A 23,760-nucleotide genomic window follows, 5' to 3' on the forward strand; every position below is an offset into this window, starting at 1 on the left:
AACGTTGGCCAAACTCCTTCCCCCGACAACTTAGAGGTCTGTAATTGTAATATGTTGTCCGGATAGCACATTTGAGGTTGCCTGTAAAGTTTCGTGCCACAGAAGTCAACGTAGGCCAAACTCCTTCCCCTGACAACTCAGAGGTCTAAAATTGTAATATGTTGTCCGGATAGCACATTTGAGGTTGCCTGTAAAGTTTCGTGCCACAGAAGTCAACGTTGGCCAAACTCCTTCCCCCGACAACTTAGAGGTCTGAAATTGTAATATGTTGTCCGGATAGCACATTTGAGGTTGCCTGTAAAGTTTCGTGCCACAGAAGTCAACGTTGGCCAAACTCCTTCCCCCGACAACTTAGAGGTCTGAAATTTAAATATGTTGTCCGAATGGTACTTCTGGTGTTGTTTGTAAAGTTTCGTGTTACAGAAGTCAACGTAGGCCAAACTCCTTCCCCCGACAACCTAGAGGTCTGAAATTTAAATATGTTGTCTGAATGGCACTTCTGGTGTTGTTTGTAAAGTTTCGTGTTACTGAAGTCAACGTAGACCAAACTCCTTCCCCTGACAACCCAGAGGTCTGAAATCGAAATATGTTGTCCGGATAGCACATTTGAGGTTGCCCGTAAAGTTTCGTGCCACAGAAGTCAGCGTAGGCCAAACTCCTTCCCCCGACAACTCAGAGGTCTAAAATTGTAATATGTTGTCCGGATAGCACATTTGAGGTTGCCTGTAAAGTTTCGTGCCACAGAAGTCAACGTAGGCCAAACTCCTTCCCCCGACAACTCAGAGGTCTGAAATTGTAATATGTTGTCCGGATAGCACATTTGAGGTTGCCTGTAAAGTTTCGTGCCACAGAAGTCAACGTTGGCCAAACTCCTTCCCCCGACAACTTAGAGGTCTGAAATTGTAATATGTTGTCCGGATAGCACATTTGAGGTTGCCTGTAAAGTTTCGTGCCACAGAAGTCAACGTTGGCCAAACTCCTTCCCCCGACAACTTAGAGGTCTGAAATTGTAATATGTTGTCCGGATAGCACATTTGAGGTTGCCTGTAAAGTTTCGTGCCACAGAAGTCAACGTAGGCCAAACTCCTTCCCCTGACAACTCAGAGGTCTAAAATTGTAATATGTTGTCCGGATAGCACATTTGAGGTTGCCTGTAAAGTTTCGTGCCACAGAAGTCAACGTTGGCCAAACTCCTTCCCCCGACAACTTAGAGGTCTGAAATTTAAATATGTTGTCCGAATGGTACTTCTGGTGTTGTTTGTAAAGTTTCGTGTTACAGAAGTCAACGTAGGCCAAACTCCTTCCCCCGACAACCTAGAGGTCTGAAATTTAAATATGTTGTCTGAATGGCACTTCTGGTGTTGTTTGTAAAGTTTCGTGTTACTGAAGTCAACGTAGACCAAACTCCTTCCCCTGACAACCCAGAGGTCTGAAATCGAAATATGTTGTCCGGATAGCACATTTGAGGTTGCCCGTAAAGTTTCGTGCCACAGAAGTCAGCGTAGGCCAAACTCCTTCCCCCGACAACTCAGAGGTCTAAAATTGTAATATGTTGTCCGGATAGCACATTTGAGGTTGCCTGTAAAGTTTCGTGCCACAGAAGTCAACGTAGGCCAAACTCCTTCCCCCGACAACTCAGAGGTCTGAAATTGTAATATGTTGTCCGGATAGCACATTTGAGGTTGCCTGTAAAGTTTCGTGCCACAGAAGTCAACGTTGGCCAAACTCCTTCCCCCGACAACTTAGAGGTCTGAAATTGTAATATGTTGTCCGGATAGCACATTTGAGGTTGCCTGTAAAGTTTCGTGCCACAGAAGTCAACGTAGGCCAAACTGCTTCCCCTGACAACTCAGAGGTCTGAAATTGTAATATGTTGTCCGGATAGCACATTTGAGGTTGCCTGTAAAGTTTCGTGCCACAGAAGTCAACGTAGGCCAAACTCCTTCCCCTGACAACTCAGAGGTCTGAAATTGTAATATGTTGTCCGGATAGCACATTTGAGGTTGCCTGTAAAGTTTCGTGTCACAGAAGTCAACGTAGGCCAAACTCCTTCCCCTGACAACTCAGAGGTCTGAAATTGTAATATGTTGTCCGGATAGCACATTTGAGGTTGCCTGTAAAGTTTCGTGCCACAGAAGTCAATGTTGGCCAAACTCCTTCCCCCGACAACTTAGAGGTCTGAAATTTAAATATGTTGTCTGAATGGTACTTCTGGTGTTGTTTGTAAAGTTTCGTGTTACAGAAGTCAACGTAGGCCAAACTCCTTCCCCCGACAACCTAGAGGTCTGAAATTTAAATATGTTGTCTGAATGGCACTTCTGGTGTTGTTTGTAAAGTTTCGTGTTACTGAAGTCAACGTAGACCAAACTCCTTCCCCTGACAACCCAGAGGTCTGAAATCGAAATATGTTGTCCGGATAGCACATTTGAGGTTGCCCGTAAAGTTTCATGCCACAGAAGTCAGCTTAGGCCAAACTCCTTCCCCCGACAACTCAGACGTCTAAAATTGTAATATGTTGTCCGGATAACACATTTGAGGTTGCCTGTAAAGTTTCGTGCCACAGAAGTCAACGTAGGCCAAACTCCTTCCCCCGACAACTCAGAGGTCTGAAATTGTAATATGTTGTCCGGATAGCACATTTGAGGTTGCCTGTAAAGTTTCGTGCCACAGAAGTCAACGTTGGCCAAACTCCTTCCCCCGACAACTTAGAGGTCTGAAATTGTAATATGTTGTCCGGATAGCACATTTGAGGTTGCCTGTAAAGTTTCGTGCCACAGAAGTCAACGTAGGCCAAACTCCTTCCCCTGACAACTCAGAGGTCTAAAATTGTAATATGTTGTCCGGATAGCACATTTGAGGTTGCCTGTAAAGTTTCATGCCACAGAAGTCAACGTAGGCCAAACTCCTTCCCCTGACAACTCAGAGGTCTGAAATTGTAATATGTTGTCCGGATAGCACATTTGAGGTTGCCTGTAAAGTTTCGTGTCACAGAAGTCAACGTAGGCCCAACTCCTTCCCCTGACAACTCAGAGGTCTGAAATTGTAATATGTTGTCCGGATAGCACATTTGAGGTTGCCTGTAAAGTTTCGTGCCACAGAAGTCAACGTTGGCCAAACTCCTTCCCCCGACAACTTAGAGGTCTGAAATTTAAATATGTTGTCCGAATGGTACTTCTGGTGTTGTTTGTAAAGTTTCGTGTTATAGAAGTCAACGTAGGCCAAACTCCTTCCTCCGACAACCTAGAGGTCTGAAATTGAAATATGTTGTCTGAATTGCACTTCTGGTGTTGTTTGTAAAGTTTCGTGTTACAGAAGTCAACATAGGCCAAACTCCTTCCGCCGACAACCTAGAGGTCTGAAATTTAAATATGTTGTCTGAATGGCACTTCTGGTTTTGTTTGTAAAGTTTCGTGCCACAGAAGTCAACGTAGGCCAAACTCCTTCCCCTGACAACTCAGAGGTCTGAAATTGTAATATGTTGTCCGGATAGCACATTTGAGGTTGCCTGTAAAGTTTCGTGCCACAGAAGTCAACTTAGGCCAAACTCCTTCCCCCGACAACCTAGAGGTCTGAAATTTAAATATGTTGTCCTAATGGTACTTCTGGTGTTGTTTGTAAAGTTTCGTGTTACAGAAGTCAACGTAGGCCAAACTCCTTCCCCCGACAACCTAGAGGTCTGAAATTTAAATATGTTGTCTGAATGGCACTTCTGGTGTTGTTTGTAAAGTTTCGTGTTACTGAAGTCAACGTAGACCAAACTCCTTCCCCTGACAACCCAGAGGTCTGAAATCGAAATATGTTGTCCGGATAGCACATTTGAGGTTGCCCGTAAAGTTTCGTGCCACAGAAGTCAGCGTAGGCCAAACTCCTTCCCCTGACAACCCAGAGGTCTGAAATTGTAATATGTTGTCCGGATAGCACATTTGAGGTTGCCTGTAAAGTTTCGTGTCACAGAAGTCAACGTAGGCCAAACTCCTTCCCCTGACAACTCAGAGGTGTCGTGGAAATCGACAAAGACAGTCAACGAGCCGGGATGCCAAAAAGAGAAGGTTTTTATTTTGAAGTTGCAAAAAGGAAAAATAAAGCAAAAGCAATGGATGAAGAATGAGAGTAGTCAAAGATCGGAAAAAGCCCCGTTTCTGTGTCGACTGGGCATTTTTATACAGTCCCCCCCTGCATACATGAGGCAATGCCAAACTCGTGATCTGTTTGGAACAGATCACTACCAAATATAAAAAGAGGAACAGAAACTGCACGTACCAGAAGATAAGCTTTTTAGGAGAGAATAATTCATGAATCAGAAAACACCATTTGCTATGACCCGCTAGTCTCCAGGCAGAACTCAATTTTCATCTCTTTAGGCCTCAAATCTGAGCCTGTATGTCCCAGGAGCAGAGAATACACAGTTCACATAAAATCAATGATAACATACTGATTGAATGATTAACAGGATGAATATTGAATGATTAACAGTAATAATCAGTATAATTGATTATGAATACATGAAGTAAATCAGGAATACATGGAATAAATGTTGATTTTCCCCCACATTTCCCCCCTTTTAATCAAAAATTTTCATTTTGATTAAACAATAAGAAAAAAATAATAATAATAATAATAATTTTCAACACATAAATGCTGATTACAATGATATCTGTGATGGTCAAATGCACAATGTCCTGCTGTTGTCCTGCTCCCAGAGCAACAAGGAAAAAATACATGAAAATCATCGTCTATAGTGGTTTGGCTTCCTTTTTCTCGTAGACTACCTCAGCCCCACGTACGAAGAGCTTTATTCTGGCTTTTGATGTCTGCAATATCAGTGAATGAAAAGTATGAGTTGGTGTGTGATAAGACTATGTGTGTTTTTAATGAGATGTGTTAAGAGTCTTTGTATGTAGTGTACTTTGACGCAAACGAAACGTTGCTGAATGAGTTACTTCCTCAATTCCTCTCCTCGTCACAGCCAGGCACTGACGCCCCTGCTGTGTGCTGTCTGCTGCTGTGGGCAATTTCAGCTGCCCCTCCTTCCTGCTGCGGCCTTCGTCTGAGTCAGACGATTCAGCTGCTGCTGTCTCGTCTCCTCCCGCTTGCTCTGTGAGCGATCTCTGTTGCTGCACAGCTGTAGAACCCTCGCCTTTCAGTTGATCTGCGTGCGTTGTTCTCTCAGTCACCTGGAAAGGCTCAATCCAGCCATGCTCGTTCCCCTTTCGTGCGCAATGGCGGAGTAGCCCTCACTCTGTGTCTGGACTGGTCCACCTTTGCACCACGTTCTCCTTCTCCCCCTGTGTAAACAGATCTGAAACAAGACTTTCGATTCGTTATAATCATGTTTAAGGTTCTCTATTCATTTTGGAAGTCTGTTAAGGGGTCCTCCGTGTCTCCTTCCTGCAAGTTAAAATACATGGTTAAAATACATTTATCACACTTAACTTGAGCTCTAATTTCCCCTTGGAAGTTAATTATTTCATATTTAAATTTTGTCTGTGCACAGATTTCAGCCCAATTTTTGTTTTCTTACCTTCCTCAGTTGTCCTGATTTTCAGTTATACTCAATCATGATCTTTACTGTCAAAAGTGCTTTAAATCCCTAACATTTAGTCATTTTCAATTTTAAATTGCAACATTTAATTATCAACACCATTAATTACTGTTTTTTTTCCTTACTTTTGTTCACATCCCTTTCCCTTTTAGTGTAACTGCTTCCCCATGGCTATAACTAATCTCTTATAGCCAAATTAGCTTTTACAAACACCTAGTTTACCACTAGACACACACTATGTCTCATGCACACACACAAACGCACACACAAGTACACATAAACAAACTCAAACACTTCTACTTCCACTCTCACAAACACTAACCAAGCTAAAGATCACACACCTCAATTCTGCACCATCATTGTACAGACCATATTTTACTGCTTCACAGCCCAAAGCTGCTGCTTTAAACGCACCTGCTGTTAAACCTACCACTGAATGCTTCCTGCATATCTTCTTATATTGTATTGATAATACTACATAGATAATAAATAAGGAACAAACATATGGAAATATATCTGAATCATGTTTATTATCATTGCTCCATGCAAACTTTTGATGATCAGCTGCTCTATTCTCCCATTCATCTCCACACTGATTGATATAATATCAGGGCCCAAAGTTTTAAACTCTGCACAAACTACACATAATGTGGCTTTTGTCTCAGGAATGGTTCCATGTTGATGTACTGGGCTTTCTTGGGTTACTTTTGCTTTAACTTTTGCATCACCGCTTGTGGCTATATTATTTTACCTGCCACTTTAATTTTCTGCGGTGTGCTATTTATTAAGAAATTATGATTCTGACTTTATTCAGTTCCCAAGATTTTTATAAAGCCTTGATTTCTAGATTTAGTTGATTTTATTTAGTGCTTTAAGAATTGGTATAAGTGGAACGTGATTATTTTCCTCTGTATCAATCGTTCCATTACAAACAATAATATTATCAATATTAATAAACACAGATGTTATGCTTTGCTTTGTCCACGTTATTATAGCAAGTAAATCCGAGCAATGCTTTACATTTACTTTTCAATATTTTCAATATGTATTTATGCATATACAATGCCAAGCAGATTGCTTTTCACAATTATCAACAATACATCTATTTCCTTAAACAATTTATCAAATCCCACTTACTGTTTCCCTTGCTCCAAAAGTGTCTCACATGTTGAATAGTGAAAGTTCAATTTTGTGATTTCTAAGTTTCTTATTTCTTCTTTTTAAATTAGGATTGGGTGTGTCTTAAAGTTAAGACTGTTACAATATTGCTGAGAGTAATTGCTCATCTGCATAGAGGTTGTTTTAAAACCAAACTTTAAAAGATAAAACAAGCTAAAAGTTTAAAAAAAAATGCTCTATATCTATAAAATAATTATTGGGCAAATAATGGTGGCAATAATGATCATCTATTTACCTCTCCCCCTTTTTCTGAAACAGAATTTCTGTTTCAGAAAACTTAACGCAAAATTGCTTCACCCTCTTTACTGTCCATTGGGCTGGTCTGCCCTGCCCAGGCCTCCACTGAACACACACCCCATCACGTCATTCATCCACTCACTCCCCCCTGGGCTGCGCTTCCCTTCCACGATGTTTTCTCCGTTTTCTGTTGAAATGCATGTGGTGGTCAGATCGAGACTGTGCCTGTCTTAGGTTGTCCCTGTGTAATATGTTGGGATCTTACCCGTCTTTGGCTAACCAGCCTAGCCCACTGAACCACACACAGCGTAGCAGCACTGTTTCATCAACATTCAGTGCTGTAGTGTTTCTGCAGGGAGCACAAACCCAGGTATGTCACACTGTCACAAACTCACACTCTGGTGTTCGCCGTGAAAGCCTGTGCAAGGCACCGAGTACCCATGGTTTATTATTTGTTATTATTGTATACAGATTTTCCTTATTACCATCAGTATCACCCCTTCTCTCCCACTGAATTTAGCTTAAATTATTTGCTTTGATAACACTGCTCTGGAATAGACCCAAAAGAGTGCATGTCAATGAATAATTATTCAGATTTGGCATCTGTATCTCACAGATGTACCACAAGGTTAAAGTTTGGTCCAGTTTTATTTAATATATATATATAAATTATATTACTGGCTCTGCTTCTTCAGATTGCAAACTTTACCATTATGCAGATGAAACAATTTTATATTGCTTAGCTGATTTTGTTCATGCTACAGCCAGAAAATTATGCATTTGTTTTATAGGTGGCATTGTATAAGCATGAAAACTAAATCTATGCCGTTTTCCAGATCTCTTTCTAGTCTAATTTAATACTGTAAAGCAAAACAGAGAGCTGCATTTTCAAACTCATTGTATTTCCCCTTATTTAAAATGAGAAAGACCTTCATTTTCAAATAAATAAGGTCTTTTCTCATTGGTTTCTGAAATCAACTATCCCTCTTATGAGGATCAAAATGTAACATAGAGAAATTAGATATTACATCCGTCTTATATAAGTCTCATTCAGCTAGGACTGAACTGAGATCAGTCTGAATGAGAAACGAATAGTAAGATAATTGACTAAATCACCTGATAAAAAGCTGTGTTTGGAATGGCTCACTCATTAATTCATTCACTATTCACTATGTAGCATTTTCTATTTATTAAACTTATTTATTTAACAATCAAACAAGAAACCATGTTTATTTGTCCTGCTCTGAGGACATCTTACACAGCAGTACTGCATGGCATAGTATATTTTGGAATTTCCAGTTACTTTTATTTTTAATTTGTTTTGCTAACCAACCCCATAATCCCTTTATTAAATTCTATAAATTCTATCCAGTCACATACCTCTCCGACATTATTCAACAACTTAATTATTTATATTAACATTTTTCCCAACCTTGCTTACATTAAAGTACACTGTACTCATGATTGGGTATCCACATTTTCACATTTTTATTTTAGAACTGTCTTATAGCGTATGCATATGTATATTATATTATATTTCTATTTCACATTAGTCACTGTCATAATAGATGTCATTGCACTTTACTCTGTTAATTATTTAATTATTTATGACCATTAGTAACATCTACTGCACTGCTCCGTTTACAGATAGATCTTTACCTTGTATATTTAGGTTTTTTATATCCTTATATTTTCTTATATATATATATATATATATATATATATACATACACATCTACCCACACAAAAGCCTTTTCCTTTTCTGTTCGCCTCTGTGTATTATTCTATTTCCCTACTGAACTTATGTTCTATTTTCTATGATATCTCACAAGCGTTAATTCACAATTAAAAATCAACCTCTCAGTCTAAAACCCAATAGGCTGGACCAACTCCACCTATTCCACCTTGGACTCCTCCCCTGCAGTGGGACTCATCCATTTCCTATTTCGTTGTCACTCACGACTTCGTACACACACTCTTTAATTCGCTGCCATACACTTTCTCACTCACTGCCACACACACATTCTTTCTCTCCGCCAACACAAGATACACATTTTCTGTTTCTCTCTCAGGAAAACTGGACCCGCACACTTTCACACTCACAGGTACACTTTTAATCCCTTTAACAGACACTCGTACACCCTTTTCTTTTCCTCTCTGTCAGTCGCACTGTCGCACACACTTCTGTTTCACTCACTCTAAACAGGAAAAGACGAGAGGATAAAAACCAGACAGAAAAATTTAGAAGTGAGAAAAGAACGGAAGCGGTGCGGAGCAAAGCCAAAAAAAAATTTAGATAGCAAAAAAATTTATAAGACACTTGTCTTTCGGCATCCCCGTTCATTTCCCCTTAGAAAAATGTACTTTAACAAAGTTTCCCCTCTGGCCCGAAACCCCCCGCTCTCAACACACAGATGAGGGATCGATCCATTTTTCTTTACCAGCAGGTTCGCGACTCTATCGCTGTGCCTATGTGCTCACAGCCCCGTCAGACTGTGCCCTCCGTTTTCTCACCAAAAAACCAGGGGAAAAAATCTTTAACCTTTAAATATCGTCATACAAAGGCGGGTTATCCGGCCCCAGGAACCAGTTTTTTCTGGGCTATGCCCCAAATCTTGGATTGAGGCAAACACACAGCACCAAAAAAAAATTACAGGTTCCTCCTTTTGCCTCTAACCTCTTCACATCAACTCAGACTGTGTGCCAGGGGGCTCAAACCAGACGAAGAAAGATATAAAAATATACTCACACGTGGTGCGGCTGCAGCGGCCCCGGACACCCCTCGACCCCCAGAGAAAACGCCTTTTCCTCTAAAAAACAGTTGAGGTTCTAAGGTTGGGTTTCTTTTTTTTAACCCAAGAGCGTCCTCCGCTTTTCTTGCAGGGTCTAGAGGTCCCGGTGCACGAGCAGCCCACCCAGGGACGCCAATTTGTCGTGGAAATCGACAAAGACAGTCAACGAGCCGGGATGCCAAAAAGAGAAGGTTTTTATTTTGAAGTTGCAAAAAGGAAAAATAAAGCAAAAGCAATGGATGAAGAATGAGAGTAGTCAAAGATCGGAAAAAGCCCCGTTTCTGTGTCGACTGGGCATTTTTATACAGTCCCCCCCTGCATACATGAGGCAATGCCAAACTCGTGATCTGTTTGGAACAGATCACTACCAAATATAAAAAGAGGAACAGAAACTGCACGTACCAGAAGATAAGCTTTTTAGGAGAGAATAATTCATGAATCAGAAAACACCATTTGCTATGACCCGCTAGTCTCCAGGCAGAACTCAATTTTCATCTCTTTAGGCCTCAAATCTGAGCCTGTATGTCCCAGGAGCAGAGAATACACAGTTCACATAAAATCAATGATAACATACTGATTGAATGATTAACAGGATGAATATTGAATGATTAACAGTAATAATCAGTATAATTGATTATGAATACATGAAGTAAATCAGGAATACATGGAATAAATGTTGATTTTCCCCCACAGAGGTCTGAAATTGTAATATGTTGTCCGGATAGCACATTTGAGGTTGCCTGTAAAGTTTCGTGCCACAGAAGTCAACGTAGGCCAAACTCCTTCCCCTGACAACCCAGAGGTCTGAAATTGTAATATGTTGTCCGGATAGCACATTTGAGGTTGCCTGTAAAGTTTCGTGTCACAGAAGTCAACGTAGGCCAAACTCCTTCCCCTGACAACTCAGAGGTCTGAAATTGTAATATGTTGTCCGGATAGCACATTTGAGGTTGCCTGTAAAGTTTCGTGCCACAGAAGTCAACGTTGGCCAAACTCCTTCCCCCGACAACTTAGAGGTCTGAAATTTAAATATGTTGTCCGAATGGTACTTCTGGTGTTGTTTGTAAAGTTTCGTGTTACAGAAGTCAACGTAGGCCAAACTCCTTCCTCCGACAACCTAGAGGTCTGAAATTGAAATATGTTGTCTGAATGGCACTTCTGGTGTTGTTTGTAAAGTTTCGTGTTACAGAAGTCAACGTAGGCCAAACTCCTTCCGCAGACAACCTAGAGGTCTGAAATTTAAATATGTTGTCTGAATGGCATTTCTGGTTTTGTTTGTAAAGTTTCGTGCCACAGAAGTCAACGGAGGCCAAACTCCTTCCCCTGACAACTCAGAGGTCTGAAATTGTAATATGTTGTCCGGATAGCACATTTGAGGTTGCCTGTAAAGTTTCGTGAAACAGAAGTCAACGTAGGCCAAACTCCTTCCCCCGACAACCTAGAGGTCTGAAATGTAAATATGTTGTCCGAATGGTACTTCTGGTGTTGTTTGTATAGTTTCGTGTTACAGAAGTCAACGTAGGCCAAACTCCTTCCCCCGACCACCTAGAGGTCTGAAATTTAAATATGTTGTCCGAATGGCACTTCTGGTGTTGTTTTTAAAGTTTCGTGTTACTGAAGTCAACGTAGGCCAAACTCCTTCCCCCGACAACCTAGAGGTCTGAAATTTAAATATGTTGTCTGAATGGCACTTCTGGTGTTGTTTGTAAAGTTTCGTGTTACTGAAGTCAACGTAGACCAAACTCCTTCCCCCGACAACCCAAAGGTCTGAAATCGAAATATGTTGTCTGAATGGCACTTCTGGTGTTGTTTGTAAAGTTTCGTGTTACAGAAGTCAACGTAGGCCAAACTCCTTCCCCCGACAACCCAAAGGTCTGAAATCGTAATACGTTGTCCGAATAGCACTTCTGGTGTTGTTTGTAAAGTTTCGTGTTACAGAAGTCAACGTAGGCCAAACTCCTTCCCCCGACAACCCAAAGGTCTGAAATCGTAATACGTTGTCCGAATAGCACTTCTGGTGTTGTTTGTAAAGTTTCGTGTTACTGAAGTCAACGTAGACCAAACTCCTTCCCCCGACAACTCAGAGGTCTGAAATTGTAATATGTTGTCCGGATGGCACATTTGAGGTTGCCTGTAAAGTTTCGTGCCACAGAAGTCATTGTAGGCCAAACTCCTTCCCCCGACTACCCAGAGTTCTGAAATTGAAATATGTTGTCCGAATGGCACTTCTGGTGTTGTTTGTAAAGTTTCGTGTTACAGAAGTCAACTTAGGCCAAACTCCTTCCCCCGATAACCCAGAGGTCTGAAATTGAAATATGTTGTCCGGATAGCACATTTGAGGTTGCCTGTAAAGTTTCGTGCCACAGAAGTCAACGTAGGCCAAATGTAGTTCCGTAGGTGTGACCTACATGGGACCTACATAGTTGTGATCAGCATCCCTAGCTGGATATATATAAACAATTTATTGTTTCATATTTTACAGTATAATTCATTATTCATTGCTTAAAAGAACTCTGCTTGCTGGTTCAAATGAGCCATCTCACTCCTCAGTAGGACTTACAGAACAAAAGATATTCTGCTTTAAACTTTGAAAGTTCATAGCCAATCAGATGGCAGAATGCAAATTCATGCAAATGAGGGTCGAATTAATGAGGGCCACTCCTCGCAACTATCCCTATACCTAACCCTAACCCCAGTGTTGGGAAGGTTACTTTTAAAATGTAATCCCTTACAGATTACTGATTACATCACTCAAAATGTAATTTGTAATGTAATCAGTTACATTACTTCAAGTGAGTAACGTAATCTGATTACTTTGGATTACTTTAAATATTGTCATTTTTTTAAGCCTGAATGAATGTAGCAACCACATATTGCATATTATTATTTTATTTTTCTTTCCAGTTAATAAATAGATAAACAAATAAAACAGCCTTTTCAATCACTCTATAAAAATACTTATGAAACCATTTCATCAAACAATTTTATGAAACACTTCTATAAATTGATGATAAAACCATTTAAAACCAAACAATGTAACAACAACTGTAAGCTATCTACTTGCAGGTTTGCCACCAGTGTTAATTTTGACAACAAATTTTGATTTAGTCTTAGTCATAGTCTTGTGACGAAAATAGTATTTAGTTTTAGTCACAATTTAGTCATCTGAAATGTTTTTAGTTTTAGTCGACTTAATGTCATAAGAATATAGTCGACTAAAATTACAGTAAATTTAGTCGACTAAAATGTAAAGGGTGTAAATGTAAATGATTTTTCATCAGTTTCCTTGAATTATTAACTCTACACGTATACGAAATGAAACGTTTAATAACCACTTGAGTAATATTGTTTGAAAGTGAAATATATTTATATATGATTTAATGTATATTATTATTATTATTATTATTATTATTATTATTATTATTGTAGGTGTGTGACTATACATATGTTACATTTAAAATTTTGCTCTAGAAATCAGGTCATAAAACATCTGAATAGTTAAATTAAAGTTTAAACAGAGCTGTAGATGCAAAAACAACTTTTAAAGGATCTAGTTTTATCTCCTTGCCCAACCATCTAGTGGCCATTGTTTGTAATAGCTCTGCACCATATGTGGTGTAAAATAGCACGTATTCACACATCCTTGCTACAGAATCACGGTTTAGACATCAGGATTATTTTTCCTTTACTGTTCAAATATATTTTTTATGTCTCTCAGGAAAGAAGGCGAGGTTGAGCAGTCCATCCAATGGTGCCCTCCACATTTGGGGATCTAGAAAATGGGTATGAAATCAACCAATTTCTGGATCAGCTACATAGACCAAAGTAAGTGGTCAACTATTAAGTGTTTTCCAAAATACAACCTTTTGATATGTTTTAGTCCTCTGATACCTATTTGTGACAAATCATTTTTTAACCAAATGCATTTCAATTCACATAACTGACAATGGCTGCATTTAAACTGTTTCTAACATGCTGGATATATATATATATATATATAAACAATTTATTGTTTCATATTTTACAGTATAATTCATTATTCATTGCTTAAAAGAACTCTGCTTGCTGGTTCAAATGAGCCATCTCACTCCTCAGTAGGACTTACAGAACAAAAGATATTCTGCTTTAAACTTTGAAAGTTCATAGCCAATCAGATGGCAGAATGCAAATTCATGCAAATGAGGGTCGAATTAATGAGGGCCACTCCACGCAACTATCCCTATACCTAACCCTAACCCTAACCCTAACCCTAATTCAGGATCCATTGCATTATGCTCCTCTTTCACATTCACCTGCCCAGAATGTGCAATCCGATCCCGGACTTGCAACTCCAGCACTTGCATATTGCACAACAGCCAGCGCCGGATGTGCAATTAGCAGACCGGCGGGCCCTGCCCCAAACACGGCCTATAAAAGAGGCCACAGACCAAGCCTCTGCGTCGGGAAGACTGCTACACACAAACATGGTGAGTTTGCTGGTTCTCTTACTGGGTTTTTGTCAAGGTTTGTTCATGATGGTCTCACAGTGTTTCTCCCTGTTTCAGCAGAGAGTGTGTCCGATCTGCAAGAGGACATTTGCGGATTTGCCGAGCCATCTGAGAAGGCAGCACCACGTGGTAAATGCAACAGAGTTTAGGCTGATCCTACGGCTTGCAAGTGCCCGGTTGAAAGATAGTCTGGCATGCCCGCTTTGTGAAAAAATTTTCTCAAGGTTGGACATGCACCTCGCCAGCAGACACAAACTCTCTGGCAGCGATCTGGAGGTGGTATTGTCCTCAGCCAAGCGGGAATGTATCTTGGACAAGCTTGCTAAGCTTCGCCACTCTCAGCCTACCCCACCGATGGCAAGCATGTTGGATTTACTGAGGGTCAAGGTCCAGCCTGAGCACCGCAGTGAGACGGTGCTAGTTTCGCAGAGCATGCCCACAAACATGGAGCCCAATGGATCACCTGAGCCTCACAGTGAACCAGAAATACCTTCCACGATCATGCCTGCACTTTCAGCCCCAAAGACACCTAGACTGGAGCCCCCAACACCTCATTCATCCTCAGCAGGCTCATCGAGGGAGAACTCGCCCAGGACACCCACTGAGTTCCCCAGCCCGATCATCAACCGTGTCCTGCGGGACTTTTATGAGTTCTCGCTCCCTTCTAATCCATCCGACAAAGATATGGAAAACGCCCAACAGAGGCGCAGTCATGCACTGCGCTTTCTCCAACATATGGCTGCAGGTTTTTCCGACCAGCAGCTCAAGAACTTAAAATTTCTGGAGGATTTTCTACGGCTGAGGCAGTGGCCAGCCAACCTAGCTCACAAAGGGTATGCCCCAACATCCATCAAGGTTATGCTTCTCAATGCTTCTGCCTTCGTGAACCATTTCAAGGCTTTTCACTTAGAGATTTCTGGTCTTAGTTCCAACAAGCTGGAACGTATTCTGCTGCATCTTCGAAGGCTGAGCCGTGACAACACCAGGGCAGTGCTAAGCCACCGGCAGAGAGCAAAACGGAAGAAATCAGAGTCCCTCCGAACCAGCACTGAGCTCCAGTCCTTCATACGCAACGCCGAGCGTAACCTGCCCAGAGTTATGGATGACAACCGCACCAAGCCAACCTCAAAACTGTACCGAATTGCCCAGGGATATGTTGCGGGGTACCTAGCAGTTCTCACCGGCCACCGCCCCATCGTTTTCTGCAACATCACCAAAGCTGACCTGCTGGAGGCTGAAAAGGACCCACTCGGCCGCACCCTGGTGTGGGTAAGTACTGGGTAAACTCTCTCTTGGTTGATTGTGCTTTTTATTTGTGTTACTCATGTTGGATCTCTCACCCTTAGGTTGCTAGGCACAAGACGGACAGAGCCTTTGGGAATGCGTATTTGGCTCTCCTGCCAAAGGAAGCTGACTGGCTCAGAGGCCTGGCAGAGATATCCAGCCTCTACGGTGGAGAGCAGTGCCCGTATATATTCCAGTGGAACGGCAAGCAGGTCCAGAAGCTGAACCGTATGCTGAGAGCAGCCTGGCAAGTTGCTGGCATGACTGGGGACATTGCTTTCAGCCTGATCCGTACATCCATCGCCATAGAGGTGAGTGCTGCCCCTGCATCTCACTGCGATCACCAGCCTCGTACATCCAACATTTACACCGTCTCTCTCTCTCCTTACAGGCCAAGAAACATCTGTCACACTCGGACAGGCTGCTGGTGTGTAACAGCATGTGCCACGACATCTCCACAGCCTAGCGGTTCTACACTGATGTTCCCAATCTCAGTGAGGTTTTCCGCATAAGGGACCTTCGGACACAGGCTTTGAATAGCTCTGCAGACCCATTGGATGCATCTAGTGATCCAGAAAGTTCATCCAGTGAAAGCAGCTGCTCTCCAGATAATCAATAAAACCATCCATTATACAATTTTAAAGATGGTCTCAGTGTGTCTTTTGTATTCATTTGGGTCTACCAATGGTTTATAGTTTTGGTCTACCACTGGCATAATTCATCCATATTTTGGCCATATCTTTATCCTTATCTACCCAGGCAGAGTTCACATATTTGGGTATACAGAAGCCTCAATTTGGCCTCATTTTATCACTTCCAGGGCTGGAAGTTTAGCCACATGTCTTTGCATTTTATACCCCAGGTAGAGTTCACATATTTGGGTATACAGAAGCCTCAATTTGGCCTCATTTTATCACTTCCAGGGCTGGAAGTTTAGCCACATGTCTTTGCATTTTATACACCAGGTAGAGTTCACATATTTGGGTATACAGAAGCCTCAATTTGGCCTCATTTTATCACTTCCAGGGCTGGAAGTTTAGCCACATGTCTTTGCATTTTATACCCCAGGTAGAGTTCACATATTTGGGTATACAGAAGCCTCAATTTGGCCTCATTTTATCACTTCCAGGGCTGGAAGTTTAGCCACATGTCTTTGCATTTTATACCCCAGGTAAAGTTCACATATTTGGGTATACAGAAGCCTCAATTTGGCCTCATTTTATCACTTCCAGGGCTGGAAGTTTAGCCACATGTCTTTGCATTTTATACCCCAGGTAGAGTTCACATATTTGGGTATACAGAAGCCTCAATTTGGCCTCATTTTATCACTTCCAGGGCTGGAAGTTTAGCCACATGTCTTTGCATTTTATACCCCAGGTAGAGTTCACATATTTGGGTATACAAAATCTACATGCGACCCATCCAAAACCTTCATGCGACCTCCAGAGAGTCAAAGGACCAGAGGCACTGGCTGAGGCCGAACAGGGTAGCTTCAAAGTCAGGTACAAATCTGGCATATAAGGGTCCTTTATTCACCATTGCAAAAGAATAGTTCAGAAATTTTCTAAGTCCTGCTGGACTTAGTTAAATTTTGGGAATCGTTCTCAGGTTCTTGGACCCCTAGTCATTGCCATTTTCATTGAAAGCCCGACGGCACCCCTTTGAAAAACCCCCTGACGAAAAAACCTCCAGAGCGCGGGCGAACTCAATCTGAGGCCGACCGGAGTGCACCTTTGTCGGCCCGAAAGGGGGTCAGAAATCCTGGAGCTCGCCACCCCCACTAGAAATTCTGTGAAATGGTAGACCAAAAGTGGGGACTTAGAAATTTTTCGCACTTTTTCAGCCTACCACTGGTAGACCGAGTGGGACTTAGTCATTTTTTCCACTTTTTCGGAGCTACCACTGGTAGACCAAGTTGGACTTAGTCATTTTTTACAATTTTCTCATTTACCACTGGTAGACCAAGTTGGACTTAGTCATTCTTTCCACTTTTCTCATTTACCACTGGTAGACAAAATTGGACTTAGTCATATTTTTTTTCCACTTATCGGAGCTACCACTGGTAGAACAAGTTGGACTTAGTCATCCCCAGTCCCCTGGGCATCCAGCCCTGGAGGACTCACCCAGTCCTGGGCCTCAGCCCTGGACAAGTCCCCTGGGCATCCAGCCCTGGAGGACTCACCCAGTCCTGGGCCTCAGCCCTGGACAAGTCCCCTGGGCATCCCTAGGAGAGGAGAGGGAGTCCCGTCAATGCCTGTAAGTCTCTGTGTTCCGATGCCTGTCTCACCCCGGGAGTCGATTCTAAGAGACCGTTATCCGCCTCTACCTCAGTTGGGGACCATCTCAGCCATTTCTACAGATGGCGGGCCGAGCCATCCCCGAACAACTTTGCACCGTTAGAAGGTAGCTGCTCTTACCTTCACCCTCCGGAGGCTAACCCGCTGGGTCGGGTAGGAGCGCACCGTGCACAGTGGCCACGGAGGGCCGCGCGGTTGCCTACCCAGGCGGGAAACCTACTTGTGCCAGTCACCTGCCTTCGTGACTTGTGAGGTGGGTCCCTTCATACAGCCCTCATCCTCGGCTCCCTTGAGCGATCGAGGCATCGAACGAACTACCCCTCCCTGCCAACCCTCGAATAGGAAACAATTGGGTCGGCAGGTTGCACATGATCGGCCTCACTTAGCCACCCCAACGAGTGGGATGTTACCGGGTGTACCACGTGGAGGTGGAGGCCTGCGACACGATGCTCAATGCTCTCTCTCCGGAGTCTCCCGTTCCTGTGACTCCGGGGTGTGCTAGTTACTCCTGCCGTTTACCCGCGCTTCATTGAATTTCTTCACTTTGACATTCAGAGCACTGGGCAGAAATCACATCGTGTCAACACCGGCTTAGAGCCCTCACGATGCTTTGTTTTAATTAAACAGTCGGATTCCCCTGGTCCACACCAGTTCTAAGCCAGCTGTTAGGCGCCGGCCGAGGCGCCGTGCCGGGAGGGTTCTCCCGCGCGCCGCGACCACCCCCCTGGCGCGAACCGGGAGGGGACGGACGCGGAGGTCCCGACGCAGCACCGTAGCCGGGGAGATCCGCGAGAAGGGCCCGGCGCACGCTCAGAGTCGCGGCCGCTGCTCCGAGTCGTGGCCAAGAAACGGCCGGGCCTCCGGACGACGAGAGAGGACGGGCGCGATGCGCTCCGAGGCTTCCGGACGAGGGGCGGAACAACGGGACGCGCGGGGCAGCCGCTGCCCCAGCCGCGGCTCGAGTCCAGCCCCACTTCGCTCCCTGGCCCGACCGACCCAGCCCTTAGAGACAATCCTTATCCCGAAGTTACGGATCATTGTTCCAACATGCCAGAGGCTGTTCACCTTGGAGACCTGCTGCGGATATGGGTACGGCCCGGCGCGAGACTTACACCCTCTCCCCCGGATTTTCAAGGGCCAGCGAGAGCTTACCGGACACCGCCAGAGCCGCGACACTTTCCAGGGCGCGGGCCCCTATCTCGGGGTGAACCCATTCCAGGGAGCCCTGCCCTTCACAAAGAAAAGAGAATTCTTCCCAGTGCAACCGCTGGCGTCTCCAGGTTCGTTTGCGTTACCGCACTGGGCGCCTCGCGGTGCCTATCTCCGCCACTCCGGGTTCGGGGATCTGAACCCGACTCCCTTTCGATCGGCCGGGGGCGACGGAGGCCATCGCCCCACGCTTCCGAACGACGTTCGCCCATCCCTTAGGGCCGACTGACCCATGTTCAACTGCTGTTCACATACCAAGATCTGCACCCACGGCAGCTCCACCCGGGCCCGCGCCTGAGGCTTCTGCGCCACTGCGGCGGCCCTCCTACTTGTCGCGGCGTAAGCCCGGAAAGGACTGAGCCCCTCTCTCTGCCGGCGACGGCCGGGTATGGGCCCGATGCTCCAGCGCCATCCATTTTCAGGGCTAGTTGATTCGGCAGGTGAGTTTTTACACACTCCTTAGCAGATTCCAACTTCCATGGCCACCGTCCTGCTGTCTATATCAACCAACACCTTCCAGGCATAGTTCACCATCTTTCGGGTACCATCGCGTACGCTCTAGCTCCACCTCCTCGACGGAGCGGGAGAGACGGGCCAGTGGTGCGCCCCCGCGACCCGTAGGGGGGGGATCCCACCTCGGCCGGCGCGCGCCGGCCTTCACCTTCATTGCGCCGTGGGGTTTCGTTTCAGCCCTTTGACTCGCGCACGCGTTAGACTCTTTGGTCCGTGTTTCAAGACGGGTCGGGTGGGTAGCCGGCATCGCCGCTGACCCCGAGCGCCCTTTTGTGCGGAGGCCGGTCCCCGCCCTGGCTGCGCAACGCGGTTGGACGCGGACTGAGGACAGTCCGGCCCGGTCGACGGAACGCGCAGGGGATGGAGGGGCCCCATCCCTCCCCCACGGGGGAAGGAAGGCGCGGAGGTACTCACCGGGGCCCCGGGGGTAAGCGGCGAAGTCGGGGCGGGAGGGCGCTGTAAAGCTTGCGGGCCGGAGCTCGCGAGCCACCTTCGCCCCCTGACCCTTCCAAGCCGAACCGAGGCCGGTCGCGGCGCACCGCCGCAGAGGAAATGCGCCCGGGAGGAGCTCGCCGGGCGGACTGGTACGACACCGCCGCCGGGTTGAATCCCCCGGGCGGACTGTGCGGACCCCACCCGTTTACCTCTTAACGGTTTCAGCCCTGTTGAACTCTCTCTTCAAAGTTCTTTTCAACTTTGCCTTACGGTACTTGTTTGCTATCGATCTCGTGCCAGTATTTAGCCTTAGATGGAGTTTACCACCCGCTTTAGGCTGCATTCCCAAGCAACCCGACTCCGAGAAGAACCGCGACCTCGGCGCGGTGGGGGCCGTTACCGGCCTCACACCGTCCCTGGGCTGAGCCTCTATCAGAAGGACTCAGGCCCCCCGGCCTGCGCCGAGAGATACGGACTTCTATGCGCCACATGTCCCGGCGCCCGTGAAGGACGGGGGATTCGGCGCTGGGCTCTTCCCTCTTCGCTCGCCGCTACTAAGGGAATCCTTGTTAGTTTCTTTTCCTCCGCTTAGTAATATGCTTAAATTCAGCGGGTCGTCTCGTCTGATCTGAGGTCGCGCTCGAAGGGCTGTCGTCGCCAGGCGTACGCCGCCGCGAGGGAGGGCGGGAACCACCCCTCGCGGTCTGGCTGGAAACCGTTCGGAGGAACCCTTCGAGACGGGGAGGTTCGATTCGGCCGGAGGACGGGATGAAAACGGCAAGAAAAAACTTAAGCCCCCCTCTTCGCCTTCTACCGGAGCATTTCCTACTAACCTCTCTTTTGCCGCGCGCTCGGCCCGAACGAAAAGGAGAGGGAGGACGGAGATCCGCCGACGGAGAGACGGTGCGCATAACGGGCAGCCAGAGAGGGTAAAACCCACCGGCAGCCGTCGCTACGACGTCTCTCCACGGATCGCCCCCACCTCTCCCTCGCCGGAACGAGGAACGGTAGAGGACGGTGTGTGGAAAGCCGGCCTCCGAGACCCATCGCTGGGCAACGGAGACGAAGGCGAGAGGGGTGGACGAAAGTCTTTCCCCCACGATCAAGCCCGTCGAGCGGCTTTTATCGAGTCCCGAACGAGAAGGGAACCTGACCGAGTCTGCTTTTAGGAAGACGAAGGTGCCTCGGAGCGGGCACCTTCGAACCTCCAGCCGCGGTCCCCTCGAACCGTCTCTTACTCTTCCCCGGAGGGAAGAGGGAGACAAAACGAAAAGGTCCGATAGATTGGAATAGCGACCCTCAGACAGGCGTGGCCCCGGGATTGACCCGGGGCCGCAATGTGCGTTCAAAGTGTCGATGATCAATGTGTCCTGCAATTCACATTAGTTCTCGCAGCTGGCTGCGTTCTTCATCGACGCACGAGCCAAGTGATCCACCGCTAAGAGTTGTACTCTTTATGTTTTTTTGTTTCAAAGCCATGTAACCAACAGACACAAAAGTGATGGTTGAAATAATGTTTTACGGCAGCCGCGGGTACGGGCGCCCCGGAATGCCGAAGCGAACTCGGGGTCATCAAACCGTGCCGCCGAGCCGCCTCTGGAGAGAAACCCCGCAGACGGACTTCGGGGGCCAGGTACCCGTCTCCCTTTGGCCGTAAAACATTTTTTTGTTCTCAGGACACCGGTTTGCATCAAGTCATTACAGGCCGAAGGGAATCCCTGTAGTTCCCGACGTCGGGCCGTGGGTTGAAAGGAGGGCTTGTGGATGTAGGGAGTCGTACCTACCAGGAGGTACTACCAACCCCGATCCCGGTAATGATCCTTCTGCAGGTTCACCTATGGAAACCTTGTTACGACTTTTACTTCCTCTAGATGATCAAGTTCGATCGACTTTTCAGCACAGCACCAAGGCCCCGCGAAGGAGCCCCGGCGTGGCCGATCCGAGGACCTCACATAACCATCCAATCGGTAGTAGCGACGGGCGGTGTGTACAAAGGGCAGGGACTTAATCAGCGCGAGCTGATGACCTGCACTTACTGGGAATTCCTCGTTCATGGGGAATAATTGCAATCCCCAATCCCCGTCACGAACGGGTTAAAGCGGATTATCCGCGCCTCTCGGCGTAGGGTAGGCACACGATGGCCCGGCCATTGTGGCGCGCGTGCAACCCCGGACATCTAAGGGCATCACAGACCTGTTATTGCTCCATCTCGCGTGGCTATACGACACTGGTCCCTCTAAGAAGTTAACCGCGACCGCGGGGGGCCGCGTAACTATTTAGCACGAAGGAATCTCGTTCGTTATTGGAATTAACCAGACAAATCACTCCACCAACTAAGAACGGCCATGCACCACCACCCATAGAATCGAGAAAGAGACATCAGTCTGTCAATCCTTTCCGTGTCCGGGCCGGGTGAGGTTCCCCGTGTTGAGTCAAATTAAGCCGCAGGCTCCACTCCTGGTGGTGCCCTTCCATGAAGTCCTTTAAGTTTCAGTTTTGCAACCATACTCCCCCCGGAACCCAAAGACTCTGGTTTCCCCGCACGCTGCCCGGCGGGTCATGGGAATAACGCCGCCGGATCGCGGGTCGGCATAGTTTACGGTCGGAACTACGACGGTATCTGATCGTCTTCGAACCTCCGACTTTCGTTCTTGATTAATGAAAACATTCTTGGCAAATGCTTTTGCTTTCGTCCATCTTGCGCCGGTCCAAGAATTTCACCTCTAGCGGCGCAATACGAATGCCCCCGGCCGTCCCTCTTAATCATGGCCCTGGTTCAGGAAACCCACAAAATAGAACCAGAGTCCTATTCCATTATTCCTAGCTCAGGCATTCAGGCGAGTTTGGTGCCCGCTTTGAACACTCTGATTTTTTCAAAGTAAACGCTCCGGACCCCTGAGGACCGGACACCCAACCAAGGGCATCCGGGGGGCGCCGGGAGGCAGGGTCTGGGACAGGCGGTATTTCGCCTCGCGGCGGACCGCCAGCCCACTCCCGAGGTCCAGCTACGAGCTTTTTAACTGCAGCAAATTTAATATACGCTATTGGAGCTGGAATTAAGGCGAAAAACGAAAAATCCTCCAGAGCGCGGGCGAACTCGCTCCGAGGCCGACCGGAGTGCACCTTCGTCGGGCACGGGAGTCGGGCGAAGGGGGTCAGAAATCCTGGAGCTCGCCACCCTCACTAGTTTTTGGCGTGAAATGGTAGACCAAAAGTGAGGACTTAGAAAATTTTCGCACTTTTTCGGCCTGCCACTGGTAGACCGAGTGGGACTTAGTCATTTTTTCAGCTTTTTCGGGCCTACCACTGGTAGACCAAGTTGGACTTAGTCATTTTTTCGACTTTTCGAGCCTACCACTGGTAGACCAAGTTGGACTTAGTCATTTTTTCGACTTTTCGAGCCTACCACTGGTAGACCAAGTTGGACTTAGTCATTTTTTCGACTTTTCGAGCCTACCACTGGTAGACCAAGTTGGACTTAGTCATTTTTTCGACTTTTCGAGCCTACCACTGGTAGACCAAGTTGGACTTAGTCATTTTTTCGACTTTTCGAGCCTACCACTGGTAGACCAAGTTGGACTTAGTCCACCAAGCCTGGGATTCAGCCCTCAGCCTGGACACCTTGGGAACCAGCCCTGGAGGACTCCCCCAGGCCTGGGCTCCATCCACCAGCCTGGGACCCTCAGGAACCAGCCCTGGAGGACTCACCCAAGCCTGGGCTCCATCCACCAGTCTGGGACCCTCAGGAACCAGCCGTGGAGGACTCACCCAGGCCTGGGCTCCAT

The 23,760-nt window shown here is 46.1% G+C and overlaps 1 non-coding gene across 1 annotated transcript; it reads right to left on the reverse strand.

Moving 5' to 3' along the window:
- Positions 1-21,268: 21,268 nt before the first annotated feature.
- LOC125786164 (5.8S ribosomal RNA) lies at positions 21,269-21,422 on the reverse strand. Its single transcript, XR_007428298.1, has one exon. It is a non-coding gene; the product is annotated as a 5.8S ribosomal RNA (ribosomal RNA).
- Positions 21,423-23,760: the final 2,338 nt, after the last annotated feature.

The sequence above is a fragment of the Astyanax mexicanus genome, chromosome 21 (assembly GCF_023375975.1).
Source record: "Astyanax mexicanus isolate ESR-SI-001 chromosome 21, AstMex3_surface, whole genome shotgun sequence".
In the NCBI taxonomy this organism is placed as follows: Eukaryota; Metazoa; Chordata; class Actinopteri; order Characiformes; family Acestrorhamphidae; genus Astyanax; species Astyanax mexicanus.